The sequence below is a fragment of the Rhinopithecus roxellana genome, chromosome 12 (assembly GCF_007565055.1).
Source record: "Rhinopithecus roxellana isolate Shanxi Qingling chromosome 12, ASM756505v1, whole genome shotgun sequence".
NCBI lineage: Eukaryota > Metazoa > Chordata > Mammalia > Primates > Cercopithecidae > Rhinopithecus > Rhinopithecus roxellana.
Window position 1 is genome coordinate 92,366,074 of NC_044560.1, and position 27,790 is coordinate 92,393,863.

The following is a 27,790-nucleotide window of genomic DNA, read 5'->3' on the forward strand; positions in this document are numbered from 1 at the left end:
CGTCATGTCCTCATGGAATTTAACAAGTAAGCAAATAAATAATTACATATTGTGATTAAGTGTTATAATAGAATAAACAGAGTGACTGTGGAAGGGCAGTCAGTATGGCCTCTATGAGGAGGTAATGTTTAAGAATGAATCAAGGCTGGGCGCGGTGGCTCAAACCTATAATCCCAGCCCTTTGGGAGGCCGAGATGGGTGAATCACGAGGTCAGGAGATCGAGACCATCCTGGCTAACACGGTGAAACCCCATCTCTACTAAAAATACAAAAAATTAGCTGGGCTTGGTGGCGGGCACCTGTAGCTCCAGCTACTCGGGAGGCTGAGGCAGGAAAATGGCATGAACCTGGGAGGCGGAGCTTGCAGTGAGCCGAGATCGCGCCACTGCACTCCAGCCTGGGGGACAGAGCGAGACTCCTCCTCAAAAAAAAAAAAAAAAAAAAAAAGAATCAAAAGTCAGGAGAAGACTCTTCCAGGCAGATGAAACAGTATGTGCCAAGTCTGAGAGACAGGAAAGAGCTTCGTATCTTCAGGAAACGAGACGGGAGCCAACGTAACTAGAACTTAGCTAGGGGATGGTGGCACTACGTGAGGCTAAGAAGGTAGTCTCCATATCATGTAGACCACAAGGAAAAATATCTTTTGTATATCCAAAGCAATGGAAAGCTACTGAAGGATTTTAGGCAGAGATAATATGATCTGTGGTGACCACATTGGTGGAGGATAGGGTACAAAAGTAAACAAACGAAAGCCATTTAGGGGGTTGATATAATGGTCCAAAAGAAGAACTATGGTGGTGTAGACTAGAATAAAGGAAGTGGTGATGGGGAGGGGTGGAAAGATTCATTAGTTATTTAGGATATAGTTCTAAGGGGTGTCAGCAATGAACTAAAAATGGAGAAAAGATAATTTAACAAATGATTCCCAGCCAGGCACCAACCCAGCACTTCAGGAGGCTGAGGAGGGAGGATTACTGGAGCTGAGGCAGGAGGATCACTGGAGCCCAGGAGTTCAAGACTAGCTTGGGCAAGATGGCAAGACCCTATCCCTATAAAACAAAAATTTAAAAATTAGCTGGGTTCCATAGCACACACCTGTAGTCTTACCTACTCAGAAAGATGAGGGAAGAGGATCCCCTGAGCCCGGGAGTTCAAGGCAGCAGTGAGCTATGATCGCATCACTGCACTCCAGCCTGAGCAACAAAGCAAGACCCTATTTCTTAAAAAAAAAAAAAAAAAAAAAAAAAATTAGGCCGGGCGCGGTGGCTCAAGCCTGTAATCCCAGCACTTTGGGAGGCCGAGACGGGCGGATCACAAGGTCAGGAGATCAAGACCATCCCGGCGAACACAGTGAAACCCCATCTCTACTAAAAATACAAAAAACTAGCCGGGCGAGGTGGCGGGCGCCTGTAGTCCCAGCTACTTGGGAGACTGAGGCAGGAGAATGGCGGGAACCCGGGAGGCGGAGCTTGCAGTGAGCTGAGATCCGGCCACTGCACTCCAGCCTGGGTGACAGAGCAAGACTCTGCCTCAAAAAAAAAAAAAAAAAAAAAAATTAAAGAAACGATTCCCAGTTTTTAGGCCTGAACAAATAGATGAATTAGGGGGCTGTTCACTGAAACTGGCAACAATGAGTAAGTATCAGAATTAAAGAGCTTTTAGAAAATATTAATTCCTATGTTCTATCCCCTGAGAGATCCCAATTCAATATAATTTTTTTGGCACATGGTACTTTTTTTTTTTTCAGTTATTTCGATAAATGTAGACAGTTTATTGGCATAAGTTAGTACAGAATAATAGAATAAAATATTCCACTTCAAATAATACCCTTTTTTTTGTTGTTGTTGTAACAGTTATTTTTATTCTATCAGGATCTTCACACTTGAAGATTTCTTGTACCCTCTCTTTTTTTTTTTAAATTATACTTTAAGTTCTAGAGTACATGTGTACAACGTGCAGGTTTGTTACATATGCATACTTGTGCCATGTTGGTGTGCTGTACCCATTAACTCGTCATTTACATTAGGTATTATCTCCTAATGCTATCCCTCCCCTCTCCTCCCTCCCCACAATAGGCCCTGGTGTGTTGATGTTCCCCTTCCTGTGTCCAAGTGATCTCATTGTTCAATTCCCACCTATGAGTGAGAACATGCAGTGTTTGGTTTTTTGTTCTTGTGATAGTTTGCTGAGAATGATGGTTTCCAGCTGCATCCATGTCCCTACAAAGGACACAAACTCATCCTTTTTTATGGCTGTATAGTATTCCATGGTGTATAGGCACATGATACTTTTAATTTTAAAAATATCTCCAGGTGATTCTGATATTCAACAAGGTTTAGGACTCTGCTACAGACAAAGTTAACCAGAGTAGATTATTATTGCTTGCAAATTAAAGAACCTCATATGATTAGAAATTGGTTTGTGGGAGTGGCACAAATGATAGTCCCTAAAACACAGAATTGACTGGATCAAAGTTGAGAACCGAACAGTACATTCTATATACCATGTTGAGAGGTTGGCCATCTTTATAAAGTGCTATGAGACAGCTGATCAAACTGTGGTCTATTTTGTACCGCGATTCACTATTACTAGGACTTGGCATTTTACACTATATACATAAGAGACTAAGGCAGAAAAAGTTCCTATGACATCCACCTAGTATACATTCTGGCAAATGCATCTATCAACAGACTGCAGTTTGTCAGTCGCATCAAATGAGTCAATTAAATTACGCACATCGTTTTATGAAGAAATGGGTTTTAAATAAATCTCAAAGAAATAACATCTAAACTTATTCTAATTTTATTACTTTTTAAAAATAAACTTTTTCTATTAGAACAGTTTTAGATTTAGAGAAAAACTGCAGATAGTTCCCAAACCCTGTATTATTTCCCCTATTACTAACATTTTACATTAGTATGGTATATTTGTTACAATTAATGAACCAATATTGATACCTTATTAACTAAAGTCCACACTTTATTCAGACTTCCTTAATGATTACTTAAGATTACTTTTCTGTGACAGGACCCCCATCCAGTATACTATGCTACATTATGTTTAGTCACTATGTCTTCTTAGCCTCTTCTTGGCTGACCCTTTCTCAGACTTTCCTTGTTTGATTGATGACTTTAACAGTTTTGTGGAGTATTAGAAATTTTATAGGCCGGGCACGGTGGCTCACGCCTGTAATCCCAGCACTTTGGGAGGCAGAGGCAGGTGGATCACAAGGTCAGGAGCTCGAGAACAGCCTGGCCAATATAGTGAAACCCAGTCTCCACTAAAAATACAAAAAATTAGCCGGGCGTGGTGGTGGGCACCTGTAATCCTAGCTACTCGGGAGGCTGAGGCAGGAGAATCACTTGAACCGGGAGGTGGAAGTTACAGCGAGCTGAAGTCACACACACTGCATACCAGCCGGGGTGACAGTGTGAGACTCAGTCTCTAAAAAAAAAAAAGAAATTTTATAAAACGTACCTCAGTTGGGATTATCTGATGTTTTCTCATGATTAGACTCAGGTTATGGCTTTTGGGGAGGAAGAGAGCTTAGGTAAAGTTATTACACCTGTCACCTAAATACTAAAACCCACTGAGGGAAGAAACCATATCTTTTTTTTGTTTTTTTTTTGAGACGGAGTCTTGCTGTGTCGCCCAGGCTGGAGTGCAGTGGTGCGATCTCAGCTCTGCCTCCCAGGTTCACACCATTCTCCTGCCTCAGCCTCCTGAGTAGCTGGGACTACAGGCGCCTGCCACCATGTCTGGCTAATTTTTTTTTTTTTTTTTTTTTTTTTTTTTTTACAGAGATGAGGTTTCACCGTGTTAGCCAGGATGATCTCCATTTCCTGACCTTGTGATCCGCCCGCCTCGGCCTCCCAAAGTGCACCTTTTTATCCTTAGTATGTAGCTGGTAAAGGTTGAAAAGTAGAAAGTGGATGCAAACCAAAGGTTGAAGGGGTACAGAAATGTTACAATTTATTAAAATATGAGCACTGATCCTCACAAGAAATCCAGTCATATATATGCTCAAATTAAAAAATAATTATGACTCTGATTTGCTAAACTATTTCATTCTTCTATCCAGGGATCTTTTGTTTGCCTACATTGTTTGGTGAGATAGAAGATATATTCAGACTAAAAATATATGTGTCAATTCCTTAAGTAAACCTTGCCTCCTGTACTGATAAAGTCTCAGAACTATAGAACACTGCTGTGGGGCACATACATGGTGAAATGAAAAGAAGACTGTGGTTGAAGTCAGGCTGGTCTGGGCTTGAAACCGAGTCCTATTACTTATAAACTGCATAATCTTGGCCAGCTATCTCTAAGTCTCAATTTCTTTATGTATAAAATAGAGGTGATAATACCTATATGCAGGTGGGTAAAAATAACATGTTTATACGTTTCAACATATCTGACAGATACTAAAAAAAGGTTATTTCCTTTCTTAGTAGAGTACATTATATAGAGTAGGTCTGCTTTAAATACATTTTGAAATAAGGTAACACATGTATAAACAAACAAACACAGAAGATGCTGATTGTTACTTTCACAAATTGGATACATGAATTCTGAAACAATTTCACATGCCTTTTGTTTTTTCTCACACCTAGTATATGTCTAATACGTGGCAGCTCCTCAAATGTTTGATGATTCTTCCATCAGATATCCAGGACCAAGAGTTAAGAGAACCAGATTCCGGTTTTTGGCCCTGGACAAAAAAGTCCCTTCTTTAGGCCTCAGTTTCTTTACTGAATAAATGACTTAACAGTTACAGAACTTGACAGAAGAGATCTTAGAAATCATTCACTGCAACTCCTTGCCCAAATCACAGAGCCAGTGAGTGGCAAACTGGGACTTGAATCAGGACTCTTAATCACTAAGCCATATAACTCTTTCCATATACCATGCAGCTTATAAGGTCTCTTTCACCTTCTTGTCTATGAAATATTTGGGATGTGTCTGCCCTCCAGCCTGGGCGACAGAGCGAGACTGCATCTCAAAAAAAAAAAAAAAAAAAAGAAAGAAAGAAACTTTGCTCCGTTGCCCAGGCTGGAGTGCAGTATTGTGATCATAGTTCAAGAAGTAATCCTCCTGCCTCAACCTTCCAAGTAGCTAGGATTCCAAGTAGCTAGGATTGCAAAGTGCTGGGACTACAGGTGTGAATTAAAATATACTCTTTAGAATATCATCCCATTCTGAAAAATCCACTAAACTAGCAGGCTAAGTTTTTTCTTTATCAAAACCAGAAAGTATAGAAGAATAAACAAAATTGTCTCTATCAATCATAGTTACCTAAGAGTAACGATGACTATAGATAGCAGAAGATCAAAAGTCTTTCTATCATGTTAATATATCAAGTACTTAAATATGGAGAAGATCTATTTTTAACAGTCCCTGATTATATCTTCATAATTAAACAAAATTATAATCACTGGCCCACAAAACTGACAGACTGAATTGCTATTATTCCGAGATATCCATATCTCTATCATCCTGGTATTCCTTACTGTAACTTAGAGCAAAATTATTTTTTTTTAAATATCCAATCATCTCTTTTTAGGATTCCCATTTCATGTCTTTAGGGCCTTTCACACTGCTAACTATTCCTATCTTTTTGAAACTTACTGTTGTTCTCTTGGCATCCAAAACATCACTTTCTCCTGATTATGCTTATGGTATAGTGATTCAGAATATAGCTTACTGTACAACAGCACAGACTGCAAACTCAGACTGCCAGAGTTCAAATCCTGGCTCTACCACTTGCTATCCCTGTGATCTTTCACAGGTTACTTAACTTGGTGCTTGTTTAGTAAGTACTATAAAGGTATGTCTTGTTATTATTGTTCCTTAGTCTCTTCCTCTAGTGTTATATTCCACCTGGCAGATTCCACCCACTAAAAAGGGGTCTTTACCTCTTCCTATCTCGAAGGGTTTCTTTCATCTCCTCACCCTCTATCTGGTGAATTCCTTCTCAATCTTTAAGATTCAGTAAGGCCAGGCATAGTGGCTTACGCCTGTAATTTCCAGCACTTTGGAAGGCCGAGGTGGGAGGATTACTTCAGGCTAGGAGTTTGAGAACAACCTGACAACATAGCAAGACCCCTATTTTTTTTCTTTCTGCTCTTTTAAATAATTCCACATACAATCATTCCCAATTTTGAAAAGTTTTAAAAACTTATCTGGGCATGAGCACACACCTGCAATCCTAGCTACTTGGAAGGTTGATTACTTCTTGAACTATGATCACAATACTGCACTCCAGCCTGGGCAACGGAGCAAAGTTTCTTTCTTTTTTTTTTTTTTTTTTTCTGAGATGCAGTCTCGCTCTGTCGCCCAGGCTGGAGGGCAGTGGCGCGATCTCCGCTCACTGCAAGCTCCGCCTTCCGGGTTCACACCATTCTCCTGCCTCAGCCTCCCGAGTAGCTGGGACTACAAGTGCCTGCCACCACGCCTGGCTAATTTTTTGTATTTTTAGTAGAGATGGGGTTTCACTGTGTTAACCAGTATGGTCTCGATCTCCTGATCTCATGATCTGTCCGCCTCAGTCTCCCAAAGTGCTGGGACTACAGGCGTGAGCCATCGCACCCGGCAAAACTCTGTCTCTTACAAAAACTTAAAAGATAAAAACATTCAGTTCAAATGTCATTCTCTCTCTCTGGAACCTTTCCAAATGTCACTTCCCTCCTTCTGCCTTGGCCATCAGTTGCTCCTGCCCTAGTGTTCCCATAGTACTTTGAATATGTTTCCACCATGCCAAGATTATTTTCGTATTTTTTGCAGATACAGGATTTCACCAAGTTGCCCAGGCTGGTCTCAATCTCCTGAGCTCAAGAGATTTGACCACCCTGGCTTCCCAAAGTGCTGGAATTACAAGTGTGAGTTACCATGCCCAGTGCATTTTGAATATATTTCAACCAGAACATTAGTTACATTAGATTGAACAGGCCACTTGAATCTGCCTATATAAAATCACTTTAGACTTACAAAAACAGAAATTTTATGATTCACTCTAATATTAGTGGTGAGTAAAAAATTTTATGATTCACCCTAATATTAATATTTCTTTATACTTCTGCTATCCCCTCCCTCCCTGTACTATGCTCATAACAAGAGTGGAATGCTATCTATTCTTTAAAAATATACATATATTTGGGAGGCCAAGGCAGATCACATGGTCAGAAGTTTGAAACCAGCCTGACCAACATGGTGAAACCCCGTCTCTACTAAAAATACAAAAATTAGCCAGGTGTGGTGGCACATGCCTGTAATCCCAGCTTCTCAGGAGGCTGGGGCAGGAGAATTGCTTGAATCCAGGAGGTGGAGGTTGCAGTGAGCCGAGATCGCGCCACTGCACTCCAGCCTGGGAGACAAGAGCGAGACTCCATCCCAAAAAACAAACAAAAAACACATATAATGAAAAGTTCAGATATATAAAAAGGCATAAAGAATAATTAATAGATACCCATATATCCACAACTCGGTTGAAAAATATTTACTAATTCAATTTAAGCTCCCTGTGTGCCCTTCTTTGCATTATTCCTGGTCTTTTCTCCCCAACTTACCCTTTGGAGACACCTATTATCCTTAATTTGGTATTTATAATTACCATGTAGTTCTTTATTACGTAAGTATGCTCCCTAAATAATACATGCACGTTAAGCTTTATATAAATGTGTTCTGCAACTCGCCTTTTTCATTCAACCCCTTATTTGTGAGATTTGCTCATGTTTCTATATAGATCTAGTTTACTCATTTCACTATTGTATGGAATTCTATTAAGTAAATATACCACAATATTTTCATTCTTTTATTGACAGGCATTTAGATTAGTTCAAATTTTTGCCTGTAGCAATGTTGCATGAATATTTTTGAACATCCCTTTATGCATACATTGGAGAGTTTCCAAAGGATATATACCTAGGAGTGGAATTGCCAGATTGTAGTTTATGTGCATTTTCATCTTAACAGATATTGTATAAGAATATATCAGAAACCAAGGGTGTATATAGCCAAAGAGCACAGGGGTTTTAAGAAGATGGAGAAGTAATGGTCCAGATATAGCGGTGGGTAAAAAAATACAGTTATCCTTACCTCTCTTCTTTGGGATGGGAGGGGTGCAGGAGAATGAGTCGCATTCATTTAAAAGGGCTACAGAGGAAGTAGTATGTTCTCCATGACTCAGGAGACAGCCTGGCTTCCACTTAAGGCCAGGACACACAAAAAGACATCCAATAAAATGGTTAACAATGTAGGAAACAGGGAAACAGGAGTTTGAGAGAACAAGTGGAAGGAGCAAAAAAGCAGGGCTGTAAGAGAGTAAAAGGAAGCCAGGTCAGAACAAGAATAACAGTATGGAAGACAGACTGTTTGATTCTGGGATAAAGATAACAGGTGATAAGTCTTGCTGGGTTTATCTGGCCATAAGGTTATCAAAAGGTTTCAGGGCCCCCCAGACCTTTGGATACCAATTTCCAGGGATGATCAGGTCCCTACATAAAATCATATTTGCATATGATCTACACACATCCTCCTATACATTTTAACGTCTCTAGATTATTTATAAAGCCTAAAACAATACAAGTGCTACGTAAATAGTTGTTATACTATTGTTTAGGGAATAATGACAAGAAAAAAGTCTGTACATGTTCAGTACAGATGCAACCATCCCCTTTTTTTCCATATTTTCAATCCATAGTTGGTTGAATACACAGATACAGAACCCATGGATACAGAGGGCCAAATGTAATTAGTTCTAGCAGTTTACTGGTGCCTGGAGAGTTAACACTAAGGCCTTACAATGCTGTGGTTAAATTCCCTCATTCACAGACGGGGAGAGAAAGACCCAATATTTGAGTGCCTGATATGTGACCAACATTATGTAAAGTACTTTGTACTTTATCTTAGTTAAACCTTACAGCTACATCTTCCTTCATTTTATAAACGACAAAGTAAAAGTGATCTGCCAGGGTTCTGCAGTTAATTTTTAGTGACCCTGAGGAACTCAGGTTTCCTTTCAAATCTTAATCAGTATGGTGGAATGAAAAAGACAGAATTTGAAATTAGAGCTTCTTTGGTCACTTTCTACCAGTGAGATCCTGTATGTTTCTTAACCTCACTAAGCCTATCAATCAAATAAGATTATTGCAAAGATTAACCTACAACTACAAAACAAATCTTAGATTTTTTTAACCTTAAATTGATCTACACAGGAACTTATTTTCAAGTGTGGAATTTCTTATTTGGCTTATTGCAAACAAAAATTTGAAGCTTCTGAATTGATGCCTATATATTTTACAGATAGTAAACTGAGGTAGGGAAAGAGGACATCCAATGTGTGGCTCCCTAATGTATCCAGAATCAACTCCAAACTGCATCACAGTTTCGGATCTTTAATACCAAGGCCCCAGCCCATCTCTCTAGCCATATTTCCTACTATTAACTTATACAAATGCAATATTCAAACCTGTGGTAGCTGTTAATTTTTAACAACGATACCATATCCTATGCTTTCCCTATTTTATACCTCTACCTAAATTATTTACTCTATTGAAATTTGTTCATGGCCCAAGTAAAATTCATTTTGAAAATGAAGCCCAACCTTGTTTCCAAATGTTTAGAAATGACAGCTCCCTCCTCTGAATTGCTTTATCACTTTGCTACTACCTCTCTTAGAGTACTCACTATGTTCTATTTTATAATTTAGGTAAGCATGTAAAAGGTTTATTTCAGCTAGCAGAGCATAAGCCCCTTAAAGGAAGGAAGAAAGGAACTAACATTTACTTTGTATCTATGAATCACTAATTGTTTTTCTTGTAATTTTATGTGTATGGTATGTATGTATATATTTTTTCATGTAATATTTGTGATATCCTATGAAGTACAATTTTTTTACAGATAAGGACACTGAGCTCACAGAGGCTAAATAATTTGTTTACAGTCATAAAGTTAGTAAATGACAGAGTCTAGATCTGAATTTTGGTGTTTCTAACTCCAAAGCCTAGGTTCTTTCCACTATATTCTGTCTAGAAAACCATGGGTATATCTCCTCACTGCTTTATCTGATTGATCCCTACCCACCCACTAATGATCATCAGAGGAAAAAACCTCCACTGCCCTTTGTCATTAAGTATTAGCAGAAAGGATTCAATATGAGGTATGTGCCCTCCCACTTTCCAAGACTAAGAACAGACTCTTCGGAGCAAACAGAATGGTTAATATGAGTCCTAAATAAAGATAAAGAGATCAGAACTCTGCTTCCAGGAAGGAAAAGTAAAAAAACCTATTACCTTCTCACTCTTGTGTTTAAAAACCCCTCCTCCTTCAAGGTTTGCACCATCTGGCTATATCACTCTCTACCCCACCTCCTCATCTGTCATCTACCACCCTCCTGATTAATCCCCTATCTTTACTGCACCTGGGTCACATCTTTCTCTCTTCCCCACATCCCATCATCCTCAATCACTTCACTCTCCACACAGATGACTCATTCAATACACTAGCCTCGAAATTCCTTTCATACTCAGCTTTACTGACCTTCACCTCTGCTGTATTTTAGCTACCCATACACAGAGACCTCGCTGTCACCTAGAACAATCCCGTATCAGACAACTTAACTCCGATATTCCACTTTCTGACCACACCTTTTTTTCTCAGCTTACTTCCACTATATTTGCTTGTTGATCTAACTCAAGAAATTGCGAAATCTTCAAGTCCAGAATTGAACTCATCATTAATTGTTTCCTGTCTCAGTTAAAATTACCAACATATCATTAATCATCCAAGGCAAAAACCTGTGCATCACACGGGACTCCTCACCCTCTCACCTGCACATACAATCAATCATTAAAGCCTTACACATTGTCTCAGATTCATTTCTTTCTCTTCATCCCTACAACCACATTTTAAAAATGTTACTTCAACCATGTCTGATAGACACCTTTCTGTAATTAAATAAAAATTAAAAAAAAAAAAAAAACACAGTACCTACTGATTTCATTTCAGGATACTTATGCATACAAGGTCCACCATGACATGGCCTCTGCCTGTATTTCCAGCCTTACAACTTACCACTTATATCTCTATTGTTATATTCCTAGCAGTCCCAAACTGTGGTTCTCTACGCAAGCCATTCCTTTTCTCACATTGATGCCTTTGCTCAAGCTGTTCTCTCTGTTTGAAGGACACTTTCTGCTCATGTTTGCCTAGCTTACTCCTACCTATCATTTAAGATTTGGGTCAGATATCATCTCTTACCAAAGCCTTCTTTTAACTCCTAGGCTAGTCTAAGTGCCCTCACCTTTGGGCAACCTTTACTCCCAACCTTTACTCCCATATCTCACCTATATGTAGTTCTCACCTTTTATTCTGAGATAATCCATTTACCAGCTCCACGAGATTGGAAATCTTTGTAAACCCAGCTGAGCATAGTACATAGCATAGTGCTTGACCCATAGTAGGTACATAAGTGCACAATGAAGATTAGAACATACCAAGTTTAAATTTTCTTTTCTTTTTTAAAAGATGGGGTCTCATTTGGTCACTTGCTGTGGTGTGATCATAGCTCACTGAAGCCTCAAACTCCTTGACTCAAGCGGTCCTCCTGCCTCAGCCTCCTGAGTAGCTGAGACTACAGGCATGCACCACCATGCCCAGCTATATTTTCATTTTTATTTTTTGTAGAGACAGGGTTTGCTATGTTGCCCAGGCTAGTCCAGAACTCCTGGTCTCAGTCACCTGCCTCATCTTTCCAAAGTGCTGGAATTACAGGCACAAACCCCTGCATCCAGCCCTAAGTTTTAATTTTCAGTGGGATATTCACATCAATTCTTTCTCACAGTTAAGTATCCTCTACCTTTCACTCCAAGTCCTTTGCAAGGAAGGAATTGGGGCCTTTCCTCTAGATCTGTACAGTTCCATTGAGAATGGTGCCATGCAAATGTTTACCCAACTTACATAAAAGGGAACAGCATTTGCACAAAAATCAAAACTTGACACCTGTGCTACAAAGTTCAAAACTACTGACCAATCTAAAAAATGAAGGCATAAGAACAAAAATAACCAATTTTGACTGCTGGTATGTGCTTGTCTAAGTTGTAAAAACAGTGAAACTTTGCTTAGTACTTTAATAGGATCCCAGATGTAAGAGCTTGGCATTTTATCTACAAGGGCATCTCATCTCTACTGGGCTTAAAACATTACTAACCTGCAGAGTTGCTTAGGCAAGAGTTTAGGAGGTTGGTAAGTAAGCAACAAAAAGTGTTCTTTTTCATAGTAACTTTGGGCCTTCTGCTGGCAGTTAGAAATAGAGCAAAGAGTTCAATGTAATAAAGCATTTCCCTCTGCAACCAAATATTAAAATTGCAGTTTGGCACTAAACTGGGTCTCAATCCTTCTCAGAGTTTAAAAAAAAAAAAAAGAGCTCTTCTATTTGCATGGCACATTACACTTTAATAAAACATTTTGATGTACATTAATTAGCACATTCGATAAAGTGTTTATAGACATTTTTTAAAAGGAAGGAAACCCCCAAATTTCCACAAAATAAGATGTCTTTTAGTTTGTTTGAACAAACACTACTAAATGTTTTCAATTTTTTTTTTAAGTTCAAAATACAGTACAGAAATGAGGAAGGGAATCTAGAGTACTTTCGATTTAAGCAGGTCAATCCTTGGGGCTGTTTCTTAGAGAAACTTACTAGGTTTTGCCTCCATGCTCACTTTTAAGAAACTCTCCTTTAAGGTGATATGGGGAAACTAAAGCTCATCCAGAGGACAGTTTAGAGAACCACAGCAGATGAGAAACAACTGAAGGAAGTGGAAGTGAAGACTCAGAGGACATGGTTACTATCTTCAGATATCTTAACAGCTGCCTATAAGGGAAAAGAACTAGGAAGGATGGGCGCCAGCTGTTTCTTTCAACTTATAAGCACATCTGTCCAGGAACAGAATGGGTTTCCTTTAAAGACATTCGCTTTGGAACACTGGAAGAGGTTCCAAACGGGCTCGTCAAATTATCAGGGGGGATTTGGGGATTTTCAAAAATCCTTTGGCAGGGGATGGGAGAAAGAGTCCCTAAATGACTTTTAAATTCCCTTCCAGTCAGGAGATATTCCGGAGTTCACCCATCGGCTGGAAACCTCTTTCGATGCTCTCGGGCTGGCCCACAGCTGTGCCCACGTGTCTGGCCCCCTGGGCCGCTGGCTCACTTCGGTGCGGGCCGCTCTCCCTGCCCATTTCCGGCGGGGCACCGGGGCAGGCGGCACACCTGAGTCGGCCGGCCAGGGCCCAGGCCCCAGGACGCTACTGACAGCTCCAGGCCCTAGGCGCCCCTGCTCTCGGTGGGGGCCACCCCGCCCCGCCGACCTCTGTCCCTGCCTGCCCCGAACGCGACCCGGCCGGCCAGAAGCACAGGCATTCCCACCTCTGGCGCCAGAGGTGTCCGACTGACCAGCGCAGACGGGGTCGCGCCGCCGCCCGGCCCTCGGCCCCCAGCCAGCCTGCCCGGGCCCACCCGGACCCGCCGGCCAGGACACGGCGACCCACACTGACCACCCCGACGCCGACCCTCTAAAGGGCCCCCGGCCTTGGGTTTCCCGTGCCGGGGCCCCCGGGCCGTCCCAGCCGCGTCAGGGCCGCGACCGGACCGTGGGCCCCGCCCGCTCGACCGCAGATGCAGAACCGGCCTCCGGGCTCGGGGCCCGGCTGACACGGCCGAGAGAGGGCCCGGCCCCGCGCAGACCACAGACTGGCAGGCCAGCCAGACAGACGGACAGGCGGGCCCGGCGGGGCGGGCGCAGCGGCCGCGCAGGTCCCGCCACCGCCCTCTGGCCCCAGGCAGCCCCTCAGGGCGCAAGCTCTTAGGCGAGCGGAGGCGGCCGCGAGACGCTTACCTGCGGGCGCGGCGGGGGCGCGGGGCGGCTCACTCCCTTCCCGCCGCCATGTTTCCGCTACGCAGGGAGGGAGCGGGGACGCGGGAAGGGGGCGGGCGGGCGGCTCCGGAGAGCGGCGGGCGGGCGGCGGGGGGCTCCACCGAGCCGGCTACGGCTGCTGAGGCGGGGGGCGGGGCGGGGGCTCCCCGGCCCTTCCCCCGCGCCTCCCGCCGCGAGGTGGCGCGCGCCTCGGCCGTTGGGCTCGCGCGGGGGGCGGGGCGGCGCGCTGGAGGAGGGAGGGCGCGCAGGGACCTGGCCCGCCCTACCCCGCCGGCCTGCAGACCCCGGTCCGGGGGCCCCGCTGGCGCCCGGGCCAGCTCTCGGGTACGCGTCTTGTAGATGGGTAAACTGAGGCCTGAGAAGGCGCGAGGACGAGGCATCGGGTTCGAATCCCGAGGCTGCCAGTAGCCCACTCCGAGGCCGCGTGAGGCTGGTGGAGGAGCCGCCGGTCGGACCCCCAAGACCGACTGACGTGGCCCTCACCTCTGGCGACCCCCGCCCAGCTAGTGGCTGGCCGTGTGGTGACCTTGGGCGAGTTACTTCGCACCGCCACCCAGGGGCCTCTTCTCCAACAGGATAGCACTGCACCGGGAGGGTAGGTGAGAGACGAGTTAGCGCTTGGATGCCCTAGTGAGTGTCAGCGTCCTCAGTCGTCCCTGCGGTCATCCTTTCAACAAGTACGCACTGAGTGCACAGGCTCATTCTTTCAGGCCCACTAACAATGTTGGCTACACAATTCTATTTTTGTTTTGTTAGCGGTGGAGCCTCACTTTGTCCCCCAGGTCGGAGTGCAGTGGCGCCATCGTAGTTCACTGTAACCTCAAATTCCTGGGCTCAAGTGATCCTCCCGCCTCAGCCTCCCAAAGCGCTGGGACTACAGGCGTGAACCACTGCGCCTGGCACACTATTGATTTAACCACCACATCGTTTTAGCAGCTTAGAAAAACGAAGTCTTGACTTCTGTTTTGGCTGCTTGAAAATACAGTGCGATATAAATCCCGAAACCTCTGCTAAGCTGGATGTGGAGTGGGTGTGGCATCATTTAGAACATGGCAATCTGCAGGTCACACAGGAATGTCTTGTTAATGATCCTTCTATGAACAATGTTCCTTGGAGGGAAGTCCACCTAAGCAAGGCTGGAGCAGCAGACGGGACAGCTGAGCCTGGGTTACTTGCCTTGCCTCTGGAATAGGTCTTAGAGCACTGGACTGAAGGGGGCTGCCTCCTTTTATCCTGGTGTTGGTCTCAGTATCCGTCTGCCTATTCTTGAGAAATGGAAATGGTCAGAATCTATCCAGGTTCTGATCTGCATCCCTGTGTCTAATTTAAACTTTCATTCCATGGCGTTTTGGGGAGTACCTGTCTCATGAAGAGCCCTGAGGTTACAAGGATAATTAGAGCCTAAATCTAAGGAGCCCATAGTTGGGGAAATTAGTATGTCAATAGCTAATGAGAGCACAGTGTTGTAAGTGCTCATACCAGTTTTCTATTCCTGCGTAACAAATTAGCCCAAATTTTGCAAATTAAAGCAACACCCATTGATTTACTCACAGTTGTGTAGGTCAGAAAACTGGCATGGTGTGGCTGGGTTTTCTGCTCGTGGTGTCATAGGCTGAAATCAAGATGTCTAGAGGCTCTGCAAGGGAAAGGTCTGCCCCAGGCTCCTTCAGGCTGTTGGCAGAATTCATGTCCCTGTAGGACTAGGATCCCACAGCTACATTGTTTTGCCAGATCTCTGTTGGAGACCACTCTCAGGTCCTTGCCACATGGTCCTTTTTGTCTCATCAACAGAGAACCTCATGTAAATCCTCTCATTCATTAAATATCTCTGATTTCCCTTCTTCAACCAGTCAGAGAACACGGTGAGCTTTTAAAAGACTTGTAATTAGGTCAGACCCACCTAGCTAATCTTCCTACTTTAAGGTCACCTGTGCCACATCGCATACCCTAATCACAGGAGTAAAATTCATCATAGCCACTGTCCCAGGGACTATGCAGAAGGTGTACATGAAGGTTAATCTAGGAGGCTACCTTAGAATTCTGCCTACTACATCCAGTGAGAAATGTTCTCTTAAACATTTTCTCTATGAACTCCCCTAGCAGTTTTTTCTGTAACTCTGTCCATGGCACAATATATGTTGCCATTATTGGGGTATATTTCTAAACCTCTTTTCTAGGCTGAAAGCTTCTTGAGATCAGGAACCTTATTCACACTTGTAGCCTTAGATAAGTCTTGGCATGAGAGTGATATTCCCACATCTGCTAAAAATAAATAAATAAATAGTATGCATATTGTCCTTTGGATTCCTGCTGCTTTTTTTATTTTCTTGAGATGGAGTCTCGCTCTGTCTTCCAGGCTGGAGTGCAGTGGCGCGATCTCGGCTCACTGCAAGCTCTGCCTCCCGGGTTCACGCCATTCTCCTGCCTCAGCCTCCTAAGCAGCTGGGACTGCAGGTGCCTGCCACCATGCCCGGCTAATTTTTTGTATTTTTAGTAGAGACGGGGTTTCACCATGTTAGGCAGGATGGTCTCAATCTCCTGACCTCGTGATCCACCCTCCTTGGCCTCCCAAAGTGCCGGGATTACAGGCATGAGCCACCATACCCGGCCTCCTGCTTCTTTTTTAGATCCAGCTCAGAACTTCTCTGACACTTCTCGGGAAGAACTCATTTCTCCCTCCTCTCCACTGTCACTTGGTAAAAATCTCTGTGTGAAATGTATCCCATTGTAGTATTTCAAGTTAGACTGTAGTTTCCTTGAATATAGTACTTTGCTTTTATTCCATTTAATATCCCAGGGCACAGCACAACGTATTAACAGTTCTGTGCTGTTCAATTAAACAGCTAATTACACATGGGTGTTATTAGTTGTTTAATGTTTGGATTTTTAAAAGGGGGGTTAAAAACCAAGAGGCAACTGGAGAATGGAATTGGGCTGTGACAGACCCTGTGACCTTTGGGTCACAGGTGTGGGGAAGCCAAGAAATACAGAGGCAATGGAAAGGGAAGAAATAGGCAAGTTAATCAGGATGTAATTTTTTTTTAAAGGAGGTATGCTAGGAAACCCCAGGTCTGCTCTTTTCTGCATTACAGTACAGCAAAAAGGAGTGATTATTCTGGCACTGACAGTTGAAGAAACAGTAGTTTTTGTTTTGTTTTTTGTTACCATGTTGTTGATGACCCAGTGGAAGAGATAGTGAAGGAAATGGGAAAGATGGTTTCTGATGCTTAAAGTATGTGTGTTGTGGGATGTGGTGGGGGGATGCATTGAAATACATAAGAGCCTTCAGCATGTTAAGTCCTACACATCAATTAAGACTACCTTCCCCAGGAACTTCCTCTGATATCTTCTCTTCCATCCTTACCCCAGGATAAATTAAATGCCCCTCCTTTTGCTCTCCTTATAGCCTGGCACCTTCATTCATCATTGTGTTTACTAGGATCTGTGCATATCATTTTCATTTATGCTTATCTTTCACCTGACTGTAAGCTCCACAGATTGAAACTCTGTCTTTCTTCTTCATTACATCCACAGCACCTCGCACCATGCCTGGAACACAGTTGGTGATCAGTCTATATTTATAGAATGAATGTGCACAGTAGGACCCTTTCAGACCCAAGCCACAGACCAAAGAGGCAACCTCCTTATTATCTGCCTTGTGACCACAGGGCCCCACTGGCTGTTCAGATTCAGACATGTGCTGAGCCCAAACCTTGTTGTTTATCTAAGATGCTTCTGCTGTTGCTCCTCTTGTAAAATACAAAGTAAAAATAGTTCCAGGAAGCTGTGTGGTTAAGACATTCCAGTCTCTGTTTGAGCTCCTAGATAAAGGCTGTTATTGTTAGGAAGTTTGTCATTAATCCAACCTGCCTTTTCTCTGCGCTTTGGTTTCACACCCTTCTAAAGGTACTGATTCTTTTTGTCCTCAGTAGCCCTTAAGCCTGTCCCTAGCTGGCTGGTAACTGGAAAAAATAATAACTTTACAGCAGTTGATGTAAGAATGATCTAAAGGTATCAGTTGATCACAAGTTCCCTTTGTGCTCTGGGATTGTGACTTCAACTTATTCTCAAAGTGCCTTACCAGATGGCTTATATTCTCATCTGTAAAATGGGAGAAATGACACCTACCTCACCAGATTATTGAAGAGTGAAAGAAAATAGAGTAGGCAGAGCCTCCTGGAACACAGTAATGGCTAAGAAAACATCATAGATTGGAATCACAGATTGGAATCCCCTCACTTTGTTCTGCTGTGGCCCGACTTTGAGCTATTAAGTTTATCCTAGGCATTATATTTTAAAAGAGGGATGTTGGCAAATTATCACCCAGAAGCAAATGACCAGATAAGGAATCTGGAAATCAGACCTTATAAGGAGCAGCTGAAAGGAGTTGGGAACGTTTAGCCTGCAGAAGAAATAACTATTAATAGGAGGAGAGTGGGGCAGGGCAAGGCTTTAGAAGGGTCTTCAAATAATTGAAGGGCTAACATGTGGAAAAGGATTAGGCCTCAATTCTATTCCACACATATCTATGGAACTCCTATTATGTGCCAGGAACTGGGAATACAAATAAACGTAAAGTACAATCCTTGTCTTTAAGGACCTTAGTCTATGAAGGATGATGACAATGCAAAAGAGGCTACTACAGAGGACTCTACAATGTCCTCTGTAATAATGGAGAAGGCAGAGGAGGATTCATTAAACCCAGAGACACTGGGGAAGACTTCACCAAGAAGGTGACATTTGGGTGGACCTTAAAGGAAAACTAGGATTTCTTTTTAGGCAGAGAAGGAGGGAAAGGGCACGTAGGCAGCAAGTACAGCATGAACAAAGACAAAAAGGCATCCTCATGGAAAACCTAGGATGCATTGGAAAAGAAGACGGAAGTGAGCCTACAATATTTGATTGGAGCCAGATTGTCAAGGGCCTTGATTATTAAGCTAAAGAGCTTGGACTGTTTACCTTGAGTGGGTATTGAACTATTTACCTTGAGTGGGTACTGAAGAGCCATCAAAGGCCTTTAAGCAGATTTTTATTTTAAAAGGAAATCTCTAGCACAGCCTGCTGAAAGAGCTATACTGAAGAGAGACAGGAGGCAGGGAAGACAAGACCTCTCAGCATACTGAAGAGAGTCCATGAACTTGACTGTTCCACTGACCATGGGTAAATTTGGGCACATTATTTAAACTTTCTGAACTATTTTTTTTTAGTTTGTAAATTGAACGTCACTTTAGAGGGATGTTTCAAGAATCAAGTGAAATGACATATCCAAGACCCTAACATGTGTCTAGTACCCAAATGTTGCTCAGTAAGTGAACACCATTCCCTTCCTTCCCTTTCTCTTAATGGATAGAGTAGACAGAGAAACAGAGTTCTACTTGATGAAGCTAGCATTCATGGGCAAACAATGGGATAATTCTCTTGGGGAAATGAATACATCACTGGATACATTTAAGAAGGGTATTTCTTTGGTAGAAGATGAGTTGAACCAGATCAACCTCTAAAATTTCATTCTTGGCTAGGCGCGGTGGCTCATGCCTGCAGTCCCAGCACTTTGGGAGGCCAAGGCGGACGGATCACAAGGTCAGGAGATCGAGACCATCCTGGCTAACACGGTGAAACCCCATCTCTACTAAAAATACAAAAAACTAGCCGGGTGTTGTGGCGGGCACCTGTAGTACCAGCTACTCGGGAGGCTGAGGCAGGAGAATGGCATGAACCCAGGAGACGGAGCTTGCAGTGAGCTGAGATTGTGCCACTGCACTCCAGCCTGGGCGACAGAGCGAGACTCCATCTCAAAAAAACAAAAACAAAAACAAAAACAAAAACTCATTCTTACTCTAAGTCTATGATTCTGTCACCTTTAGGTCATAGTATTATGGAGATGGTCAAGAACCTGAGGTTTGATATATATTTGATATATATTATGATATATACTTAATATATTGTATATCAAATATCTTATGTATATATGATGGAGATGGTTAAGAATCTGAGGTTTGACTTTGTTAAAAGCACCAATTGGCCCCAAAAGAAATGAATCTTCCTTAAAATGAACATCTGTTACTGAAGTGTACAATTAAAAAGACCCTACCCTAAACAGTCCTTCAGGAGTAACTATACTACAGGATAAAGAGAGCTGGGTTTCCAACTTAGAGGCCTACATTCCAGTGTCAGAAATTAAGGATTTTGCTGTATAGCTTTGGACAGGTCATTCTTTGTGTCTTGACTTACATTTCTCCATCAGGAAGATGTGAAGGTTGGGCCTCTAAGGGGTCTTCTATTACTAACATTTTGGGATTCTGGGAGTCTTAAGTTATTGAGATCATGAAATTGTGGATGTAAAAATGTTAGGAGATTTCAAGGGTTCCCACAGCAACTATATCACTCATAGTTTATGTCTCAATTTAACAGCATCAATCCACCTAAAATATATTTTTTTAAATGTGTCACATGCATTGAGAGTGATACTCATTTGACATTCTTCTTGGAATCAGAACTTTGGAATTCAGTGCATTTCAAGTCTCAGCATTAACTCATCTGCAAATTGGATTAGTTCATATTTCTGGTTGAGAGAGGAGGCACTTTCTGTAGTATGGCAAAGAAATGAAAATGTCAGTCATCTGTCACAGAAGGAAGAGATGGCTCACTTTAGGCCCTAGATGCCACCTCATCTGGAAGTAGACAAAAAGGAAGACTTGGAGCCAGGACAGCCACACGTTGGTCCACACTGTTCCCTCAGAAGGTCCTCCTGGCCAGCTCCTGCTCATCCTCTGAAGTTTTCCCTTTTCTTCTTCTCTGCTCAATAAAACAAGTTCCTCTGTCATCTACGCTTCCTTAGCATTATAGCATTGATCATAAAGTATGATAATTATTGCCTGTGTTACTATTGATTGTCTACAAAGTGATAAGGGGCACAGCACTAACATTTATTGAGCACCTGCAATGTGCCAGGTGTGTATATTGTCTTATGTAATCCACACTGCAACCCTTATGGTGTAGGTATTGTTACCCCTCTTTAACTGATGAGACTAGGTCAGAGAAGTTAAATAACTTGCTCAAGATCATATAACTAGTAAATAATTGAGTCTGGCTTTGAATCAGGTTTATTTGTTTCCCAAGCCCCTGTGATTTTGATTGTTCATGCCTTTTTCTTATCTCTGTAACCTGAACTCTTAGTATAAGCCCAGCCTTTTGTATATAGTTAGCTTTTGAACAATGTGAGGGTTAGAGGCGCCAACCCCTTGTACAATCGAAAATTGCATATAACTTTTTACTCCCCCCAAACTTAACTACTAATAGCCTACTATTGACCAGAAGCCTTACTGATAACAAAGTTTGTCAGTCTTACATAATCTTATCACTCTTACAATAAAATAAGCTATAGAAAAGAAAATGTTATTAAGAAAATCATATAACAGGCCGGGTGTGGTGGCTCACGCCTGTAATCCCAGCACTTTGGGAGGCCGAGGCAGGCGGATCACGAGGTCAGGAGATTGAGACCATCCTGGCTAACATGGTGAAACGCCGTCTCTACTAAAAATACAAAAAATTAGCCGGGCGTGGTGGCGGGCGCCTGTAGTCCCAGCTACTTGGGAGGCTGAGGCAGGAGAATGGCGTGAACCCGGGAGGCGGAGCTTGCAGTGAGCCGAGATTGCACCACTGCACTCCAGCCTGGGCGACAGAGCGACACTCCATCTCAAAAAAAAAAAAAAAAAAAAAGAAAATCATATAACAGAGAAAATACATTTACAGTACTATACTGTATTTATTGATACCATAAGTTTACTTTGTCTGTTTACAAGGTGAATCATCTGTCTGAAATAGCATGCAACCGCAGCTGCAGACATCAATCTGCAGCACATATCAAGCAATTCAACTTTTTCTTGTCACGTCCTGACTTTTCTCTGCTTCTTGGGAGCACTTCCAGCATCACTAGTGGCACTTCGTATAGGTCCCATGGCGTTATTCAAGATTTACGGTATTGTTCTAAACACGAAGAAAAATACTTGAGAACCGCAAGAGATCACTTTTTACTGCGATACGCAGTTTACTGGAGAGATGAATGGCTTACATGGAGATGATTAGCGTCACAGGTTGTTTTAAGGGATACTCGCAACAGCTGAGCTCACCGCAATGGCAATAGGAGGTGGCTCCAAAATCATTACATAGTACTTTATGCACTGCAGTTAATTTCTTGTAGTTATGATTTAATACTGCATCTTTATGTTTGTTTACATTTTTCTCAACTGCAAATGGCACTATGTACATAAGGTCTGTAAATGCTTGTGTGCATAAGTTTTGATAAGTTATTTATTTTTTATTTTTTGAGACACGGTCCTGCTCTGTCGCCCAGGCTGGCTTGCAGTGACGCAGTCACGGCTCACTGCAGCTTCAATCTCCTGGGCTCAGGTGATCCTCCCACCTCAGCGTCTTGAGTAGATAGGACTACAGGCATGCACCACCATGCCTGGCTAATTTTTTGATTTTTTGATAGAGACGAGGTCTCACTTTGTTGCCCAAGGCTGACCTTGAACTCATGGGCTCAAGCGATCCTCTCACCTAGTCCTCCCAGAGTTCTGGGATTACACCACGCTTGACAAATTTTAACTTTTTGCAATAGATTTTTATATATTTTGTTGTCATAAGTGATAAAATAGAATCGTTTCTACATATATTTTATGCATTCATGACATAAAACTTTTTCTTAAATTTTTTGACATTTCTAGGCTACATGGTTTGTCTGCGTTTTTTCAGATTGTCTCAAACCTCCAAACAATTTTTCAGTATATTGAAAAAAGTCTGTGTAAAAATGGACCCATGCAGTTCAAACCCATGTTGTTCAAGGGTCAACTGTACACAAGAGATTGAATTATTCTTGAATGACAATCCTATTCAATCAATCAGTAAAGATTTACTATATGGAGCAGTGCTGGGGATTGAGCTAGCCTTTCCTTGATTTGCTATCAGCTTCTGGGGACATCTGCTTTGAAATAAATACTCTCATTAGCTTTGCTGGTGTCTCAGCTCAGCAGGAGAAGCTGTTGATAGCCTCTTGACAGGGCCAGCTGGCATGATAGACTTGTTTAAACCAAATTAGTTTCACATCATTCTAACAACCCTGCTTTAAGGTCCTAATGTCATAAGAGACAGAATTCAAAAACAACTGTCATACATATGAAAAGGGCTATACAGAAACTGTACAAGATTCTAAGAGCAAAATGGAGGGAGGGATTAATTCTGCCTATAAGAATTAAGAAAGGTTTCACAAAGAAGGCAGCATTTGAACTGGGACTCAAAGGATAAGCAGTTTTATTTTTCCATTTGTTTTGTTGGTTTATTTTTAATTTTTATTTTAGGTTTGGGGATATATGTCAGGGTTTGTTACATAGATAAACATGTGTCATGGGGGTTAGTTGTACATATTATTACCTCACCAAGGTATTAAGCTCAGTACCCAATAGTTATTTTTCCTGCTCCTCTCCCACCTCCCACCCTCCCCGCTCAAGTAGACCCCAGTGTCTGTTGTTTTCTTCTTTGTGTTAATAAATTCTTATCATTCAGCTCCCAGTTATAAGTGGAAACATGCAGTGTTTAGTTTTCTATTCCTGCATTAGTTTGCTAAGGATAATAGCCTCCAGCCCCGTTCGTGTTCCCGCAAAAAACATGGTCTCGTTCTTCTTTATGGCTGCATAATATTCTGTGGTGTATATGTACAATATTTTTTAAAAATCCAGTCTATCATTCATGGGCATTTAGGTTGATTTCATGTCTTTACTATTGTGAACAGTGTTGCAATGAACATTTGCATGCATATGTCTTTATGGTAGAATGCTTTATATTCCTCTGGATATATACCCAGTAACGAGATTGCTGAGTCAAATGGTAGTTCTGCTTTTAGCTCTTTGAGGAATTGCCATACTGCTCTCCACAATGGTTGAACTAATTTACACTCCCACCAACAGCGTATAAGGGTTTTCTCCACAACCTCACCAGCATCTGTTATTTTTTGACTTTTTAATGATAGTCTTTCTGACTGGTATAAGATGGTATCTCACTGTGGTTTTGACTTGCATTTTTCTAATGATCAGTGATAATTGAGCTTGTTTCATATGCTTGTTGGCTGTATTATTTCTTCTTTTGAGAAGTGTCTGCTCATGTCCTTTACCCACTATTTAATGGGGTTGTTTGTTTTTCTCTTATAAATTTGTTTAAGTTCTTTATAGATGCTGGTTATTAGACCTTTGTCAGATGCATAGTTTGCAAATATTTTCTCTCATTCTGTAGGTTGTCTGTTGATAGTTTCTTTTGCTGTGAAGCTCTTATGTTTAATTAGATTCCATTTGTCCATTTTTGCTTTTGTTGCAATTGCTTTCAATGTCTTTGTCATGAAATCTTTGCCCATTCCTATGTCCAGGATGGTATTGTCTAGGTTGTCTTCTAGTGTTTTCTAGTTTTGGGTTTCACATTTATGTCTTTAGTCCATCTTGAGTTGATTTTCATATATGGTGTGAGGAAGGGGTCCAGCTTCAATCTTCTACATATGGCTAGCCAGTTGTCCCAGCACCATTTATTGAATAGGGAGTCTTTTGCCCATTGCTTTTGTCACCTTTTTCAAAGATCAGATGGTCGTAGATGTGCAACCTCATTTCTGGAATCTCTAATCTGTTCCACTGGGCTATGTGCCGGTTTTTGTATCAGTACCATGCCGTTTTGGTCACTGTAGCCTTGTAGTATAGCTTGAAGTTGAGTAATGTGATTCCTCCAGCTTTGTTTTTTTTTTTTTTTTTTTTTTTTAATACTTTTAGTTATAGGGTACATGTGCACAATGTGCAGGTTTGTTACATATGTATACTTGTGCCATGTTGGTGTGCTGCACCCATCAACTCATCAGCACCCATCAACTCATCATTTACATCAGGTATAACTCCCAATGCCATCCGTTCCCCCTTCCCCCTCCCCATAACAGGCCCTGGTGTGTGATGTTCCCCTTCCAGAGTCCAATTCCCACCTATGAGTGAGAACACGTGGTGTTTGGTTTTCTGTTCTTGAGATAGTTTGCTGAGAATGATGGTTTCCAGCTGCATCCATGTCCCTGCAAAGGGCACGAACTCATCCTTTTTTATGGCTGCATAGTATTCCATGGTGTATATGTACCACATTTTCTTAATCCAGGCTGTCACTGATGGACACTTGGGTTGATTCCAAGTCTTTGCTATTGTGAATAGTGCTGCAATAAACATACATGTGCATGTGTCTTTATAGCAGCATGATTTATAATCCTTTGGGTATATACCCAGTAATGAGATGGCTGAGTTATGTAGTATTTCTAGTTCTAGATCCTTGAGGATTCGCCATACGGTTTTCCACAATGGTTGAACCAGTTTACAATCCCACCAACAGTGTAAAAGTGTTCCTATTTCTCCACGTCCTCTCCAGCACCTGTTGTTTCCTGACTTTTTAATGATTGCCGTTCTAACTGGTGTGAGATGGTATCTCATTGTGGTTTTGATTTGCATTTCTCTGATGGCCAGTGATGATGAGCATTTTTTCATATATCTGTTGGCTGTATGCATGTCTTCTTTTGAGAAATGTCTGTTCATAACCTTTGCCCACTTTTTGATGGGGTTGTTTGTTTTTTTCTTGTAAATTTGTTTGAGTTCTTTGTAGGTTCTGGATATGAGCCCTTTGTCAGATGAGTAGATTGCAAAAATTTTCTCCCATTCTGTAGGTTGCCTGTTCACCCTGATGGTAGTTTCTTTTGCTGTGCAGAAGCTCTTTAGTTTAATTAGATCCCATTTGTCAATTTTGGCTTTTGTTGCCATTGCTTTTGGTGTTTTAGACATGAAGTCCTTGCCCATGCCTATGTCCTGAATGGTATTACCTAGGTTTTCTTCTAGGGTTTTTATGGTGTTAGGTCTAACATTTAAGTCTCTAATCCATCTTGAATTAATTTTCGTATAAGGAGTAAGGAAATGATCCAGTTTCAGCTCTCTACTTATGGCTAGCCAATTTTCCCAGCAGCATTTATTAAATAGGGAATCCTTTCCCCATTTCTTGTTTTTCTCAGGTTTTTCAAAGATCAGATAGCTGTAGCTGTGTGGTATTATTTCGGAGGACTCTGTTCTGTTCCATTGGTCTATATCTCTGTTTTGGTACCAGTACCATGCTGTTTTGGTTACTATAGCCTTGTAGTATAGTTTGAAGTCAGGTAGTGTGATGCCTCCAGCTTTGTTCTTTTGACTTAGGATTGTCTTGGCAATGTGGGCTCTTTTTTGGTTCCATATGAACTTTAAAGTAGTTTTTTCTAATTCTGTGAAGAAAGTCATTGGTAGCTTGATGGGGATGGCATTGAATCTATAAATTACCTTGGGCAGTATGGCCATTTTCACGATAGTGATTCTTCCTATCCATGAGCATGGAATGTTCTTCCATTTGTTTGGGTCCTCTTTGATTTCACTGAGCAGTGGTTTGTAGTTCTCCTTGAAGAAGTCCTTTACATCCCTTGTAAGTTGGATTCCTAGGTATTTTATTCTCTTTGAAGCAATTGTGAATGGAAGGTCATTCATGATTTGGCTTTCTGTTTGTCTGTTACTGTTGTATAAGAATGCTTGTGATTTTTGCACGTTAATTTTGTATCCTGAGACTTTGCTGAAGTTGCTTATCAGCTTAAGGAGATTTTGGGCTGAGATGATGGGATTTTCTAAATATACAATCATGTCATCTGCAAACAGGGACAATTTGACGACTTCTTTTCCTAATTGAATACACTTTATTTCTTTATCTTGCCTGATTGTCCTAGCCAGAACTTCCAACACTATGTTGAATAGGAGTGATGAGAGAGGGCATCCCTGTCTTGTGCCAGTTTTCAAAGGGAATGCTTCCAGTTTTTGCCCATTCAGTATGATATTGGCTATGGGTTTGTCATAAATAGCTCTTATTATTTTGAGATATGTTCCATCAATACCGAATTTATTGAGAGTTTTTAGTATGAAGGGCTGTTGAATTTTGTCAGAGGCCTTTTCTGCATCTATTGAGATAATCATGTGGTTTTTGTCTTTGGTTCTGTTTATATGCTGGATTACGTTTATTGATTTGCATATGTTGAACCAGACTTGCATCCCAGGGATGAAGCCCACTTGATCATGGTGGATAAGCTTTTTGATGTGCTGCTGGATTCGGTTTGCCAGTATTTTATTGAGGATTTTTGCATGGATGTTCATCAGGGATATTGGTCTAAAATTCTCTTTTTTTGTTGTGTCTCTGCTAGGCTTTGGTATCAGGATGATCAGCTTTGTTATTTTTGCTTAGGATTGCCTTGGCTATTTGGGTTCTTTTTTGGTTCCATATAAATTTTAAAATATTTTTTTTCTAGTTCTGTGAAGAATGTTATTGGTAGTTTGATAGGAATAGCACTAAATCTGTAAATTGCTTTGGGCAGTATAGCCATTTTAATGATATTGATTCTTCCTATCCGTAAGCATGGAATGGTTTTCCATTTGTTTGTGTCTTCTTTGATTTCTTCGAGCAGTGTTTTGTAATTCTCATTGTAGAGATCTTTCACTTTCCTGGTTAGCTGTATTCCCAGGTATTTTATTTTATTTTTTTGTGGCAGTTGTAAATGGGATTGCCTACCCAATTTGGCTGTCAGTTTAGTTGGTGGGTTTATAGGAATGCTAGTGATTTTTGTACATTGATTTTGTATCCTGCAATTTTGCTGAAGTTATTTATCAGCTGAAGGAGCTCTCACAGGCCAAGACTATGGGGTTTTCTAGATACAGAATCATGTTGGCTGGGTGTGGTAGCTCACGCCTGTAATCCCAGCACTTTGGGAGGCCGAGGCGGGTGGATCACGAGGTCAGGAAA

At 41.8% G+C, this 27,790-nt stretch overlaps 1 protein-coding gene across 12 annotated transcripts in view; it reads right to left on the bottom strand.

Moving 5' to 3' along the window:
• Positions 1-14,135, bottom strand: part of SCMH1 (Scm polycomb group protein homolog 1) — a 232,628-nt gene extending 218,493 nt beyond the window's left edge. For 4 of the 12 annotated variants that reach the window (XM_030942574.1, XM_030942568.1, XM_030942572.1 and 1 more), the window contains exon 1: positions 13,889-14,135. The gene's annotated coding sequence lies outside the window, so the exon portion shown is untranslated. The remainder of the gene's footprint in view (positions 1-13,888) is intronic. The other 8 variants (XM_030942564.1, XM_030942565.1, XM_030942563.1 and 5 more) reach the window with 4 other exon arrangements.
• Positions 14,136-27,790: the final 13,655 nt, after the last annotated feature.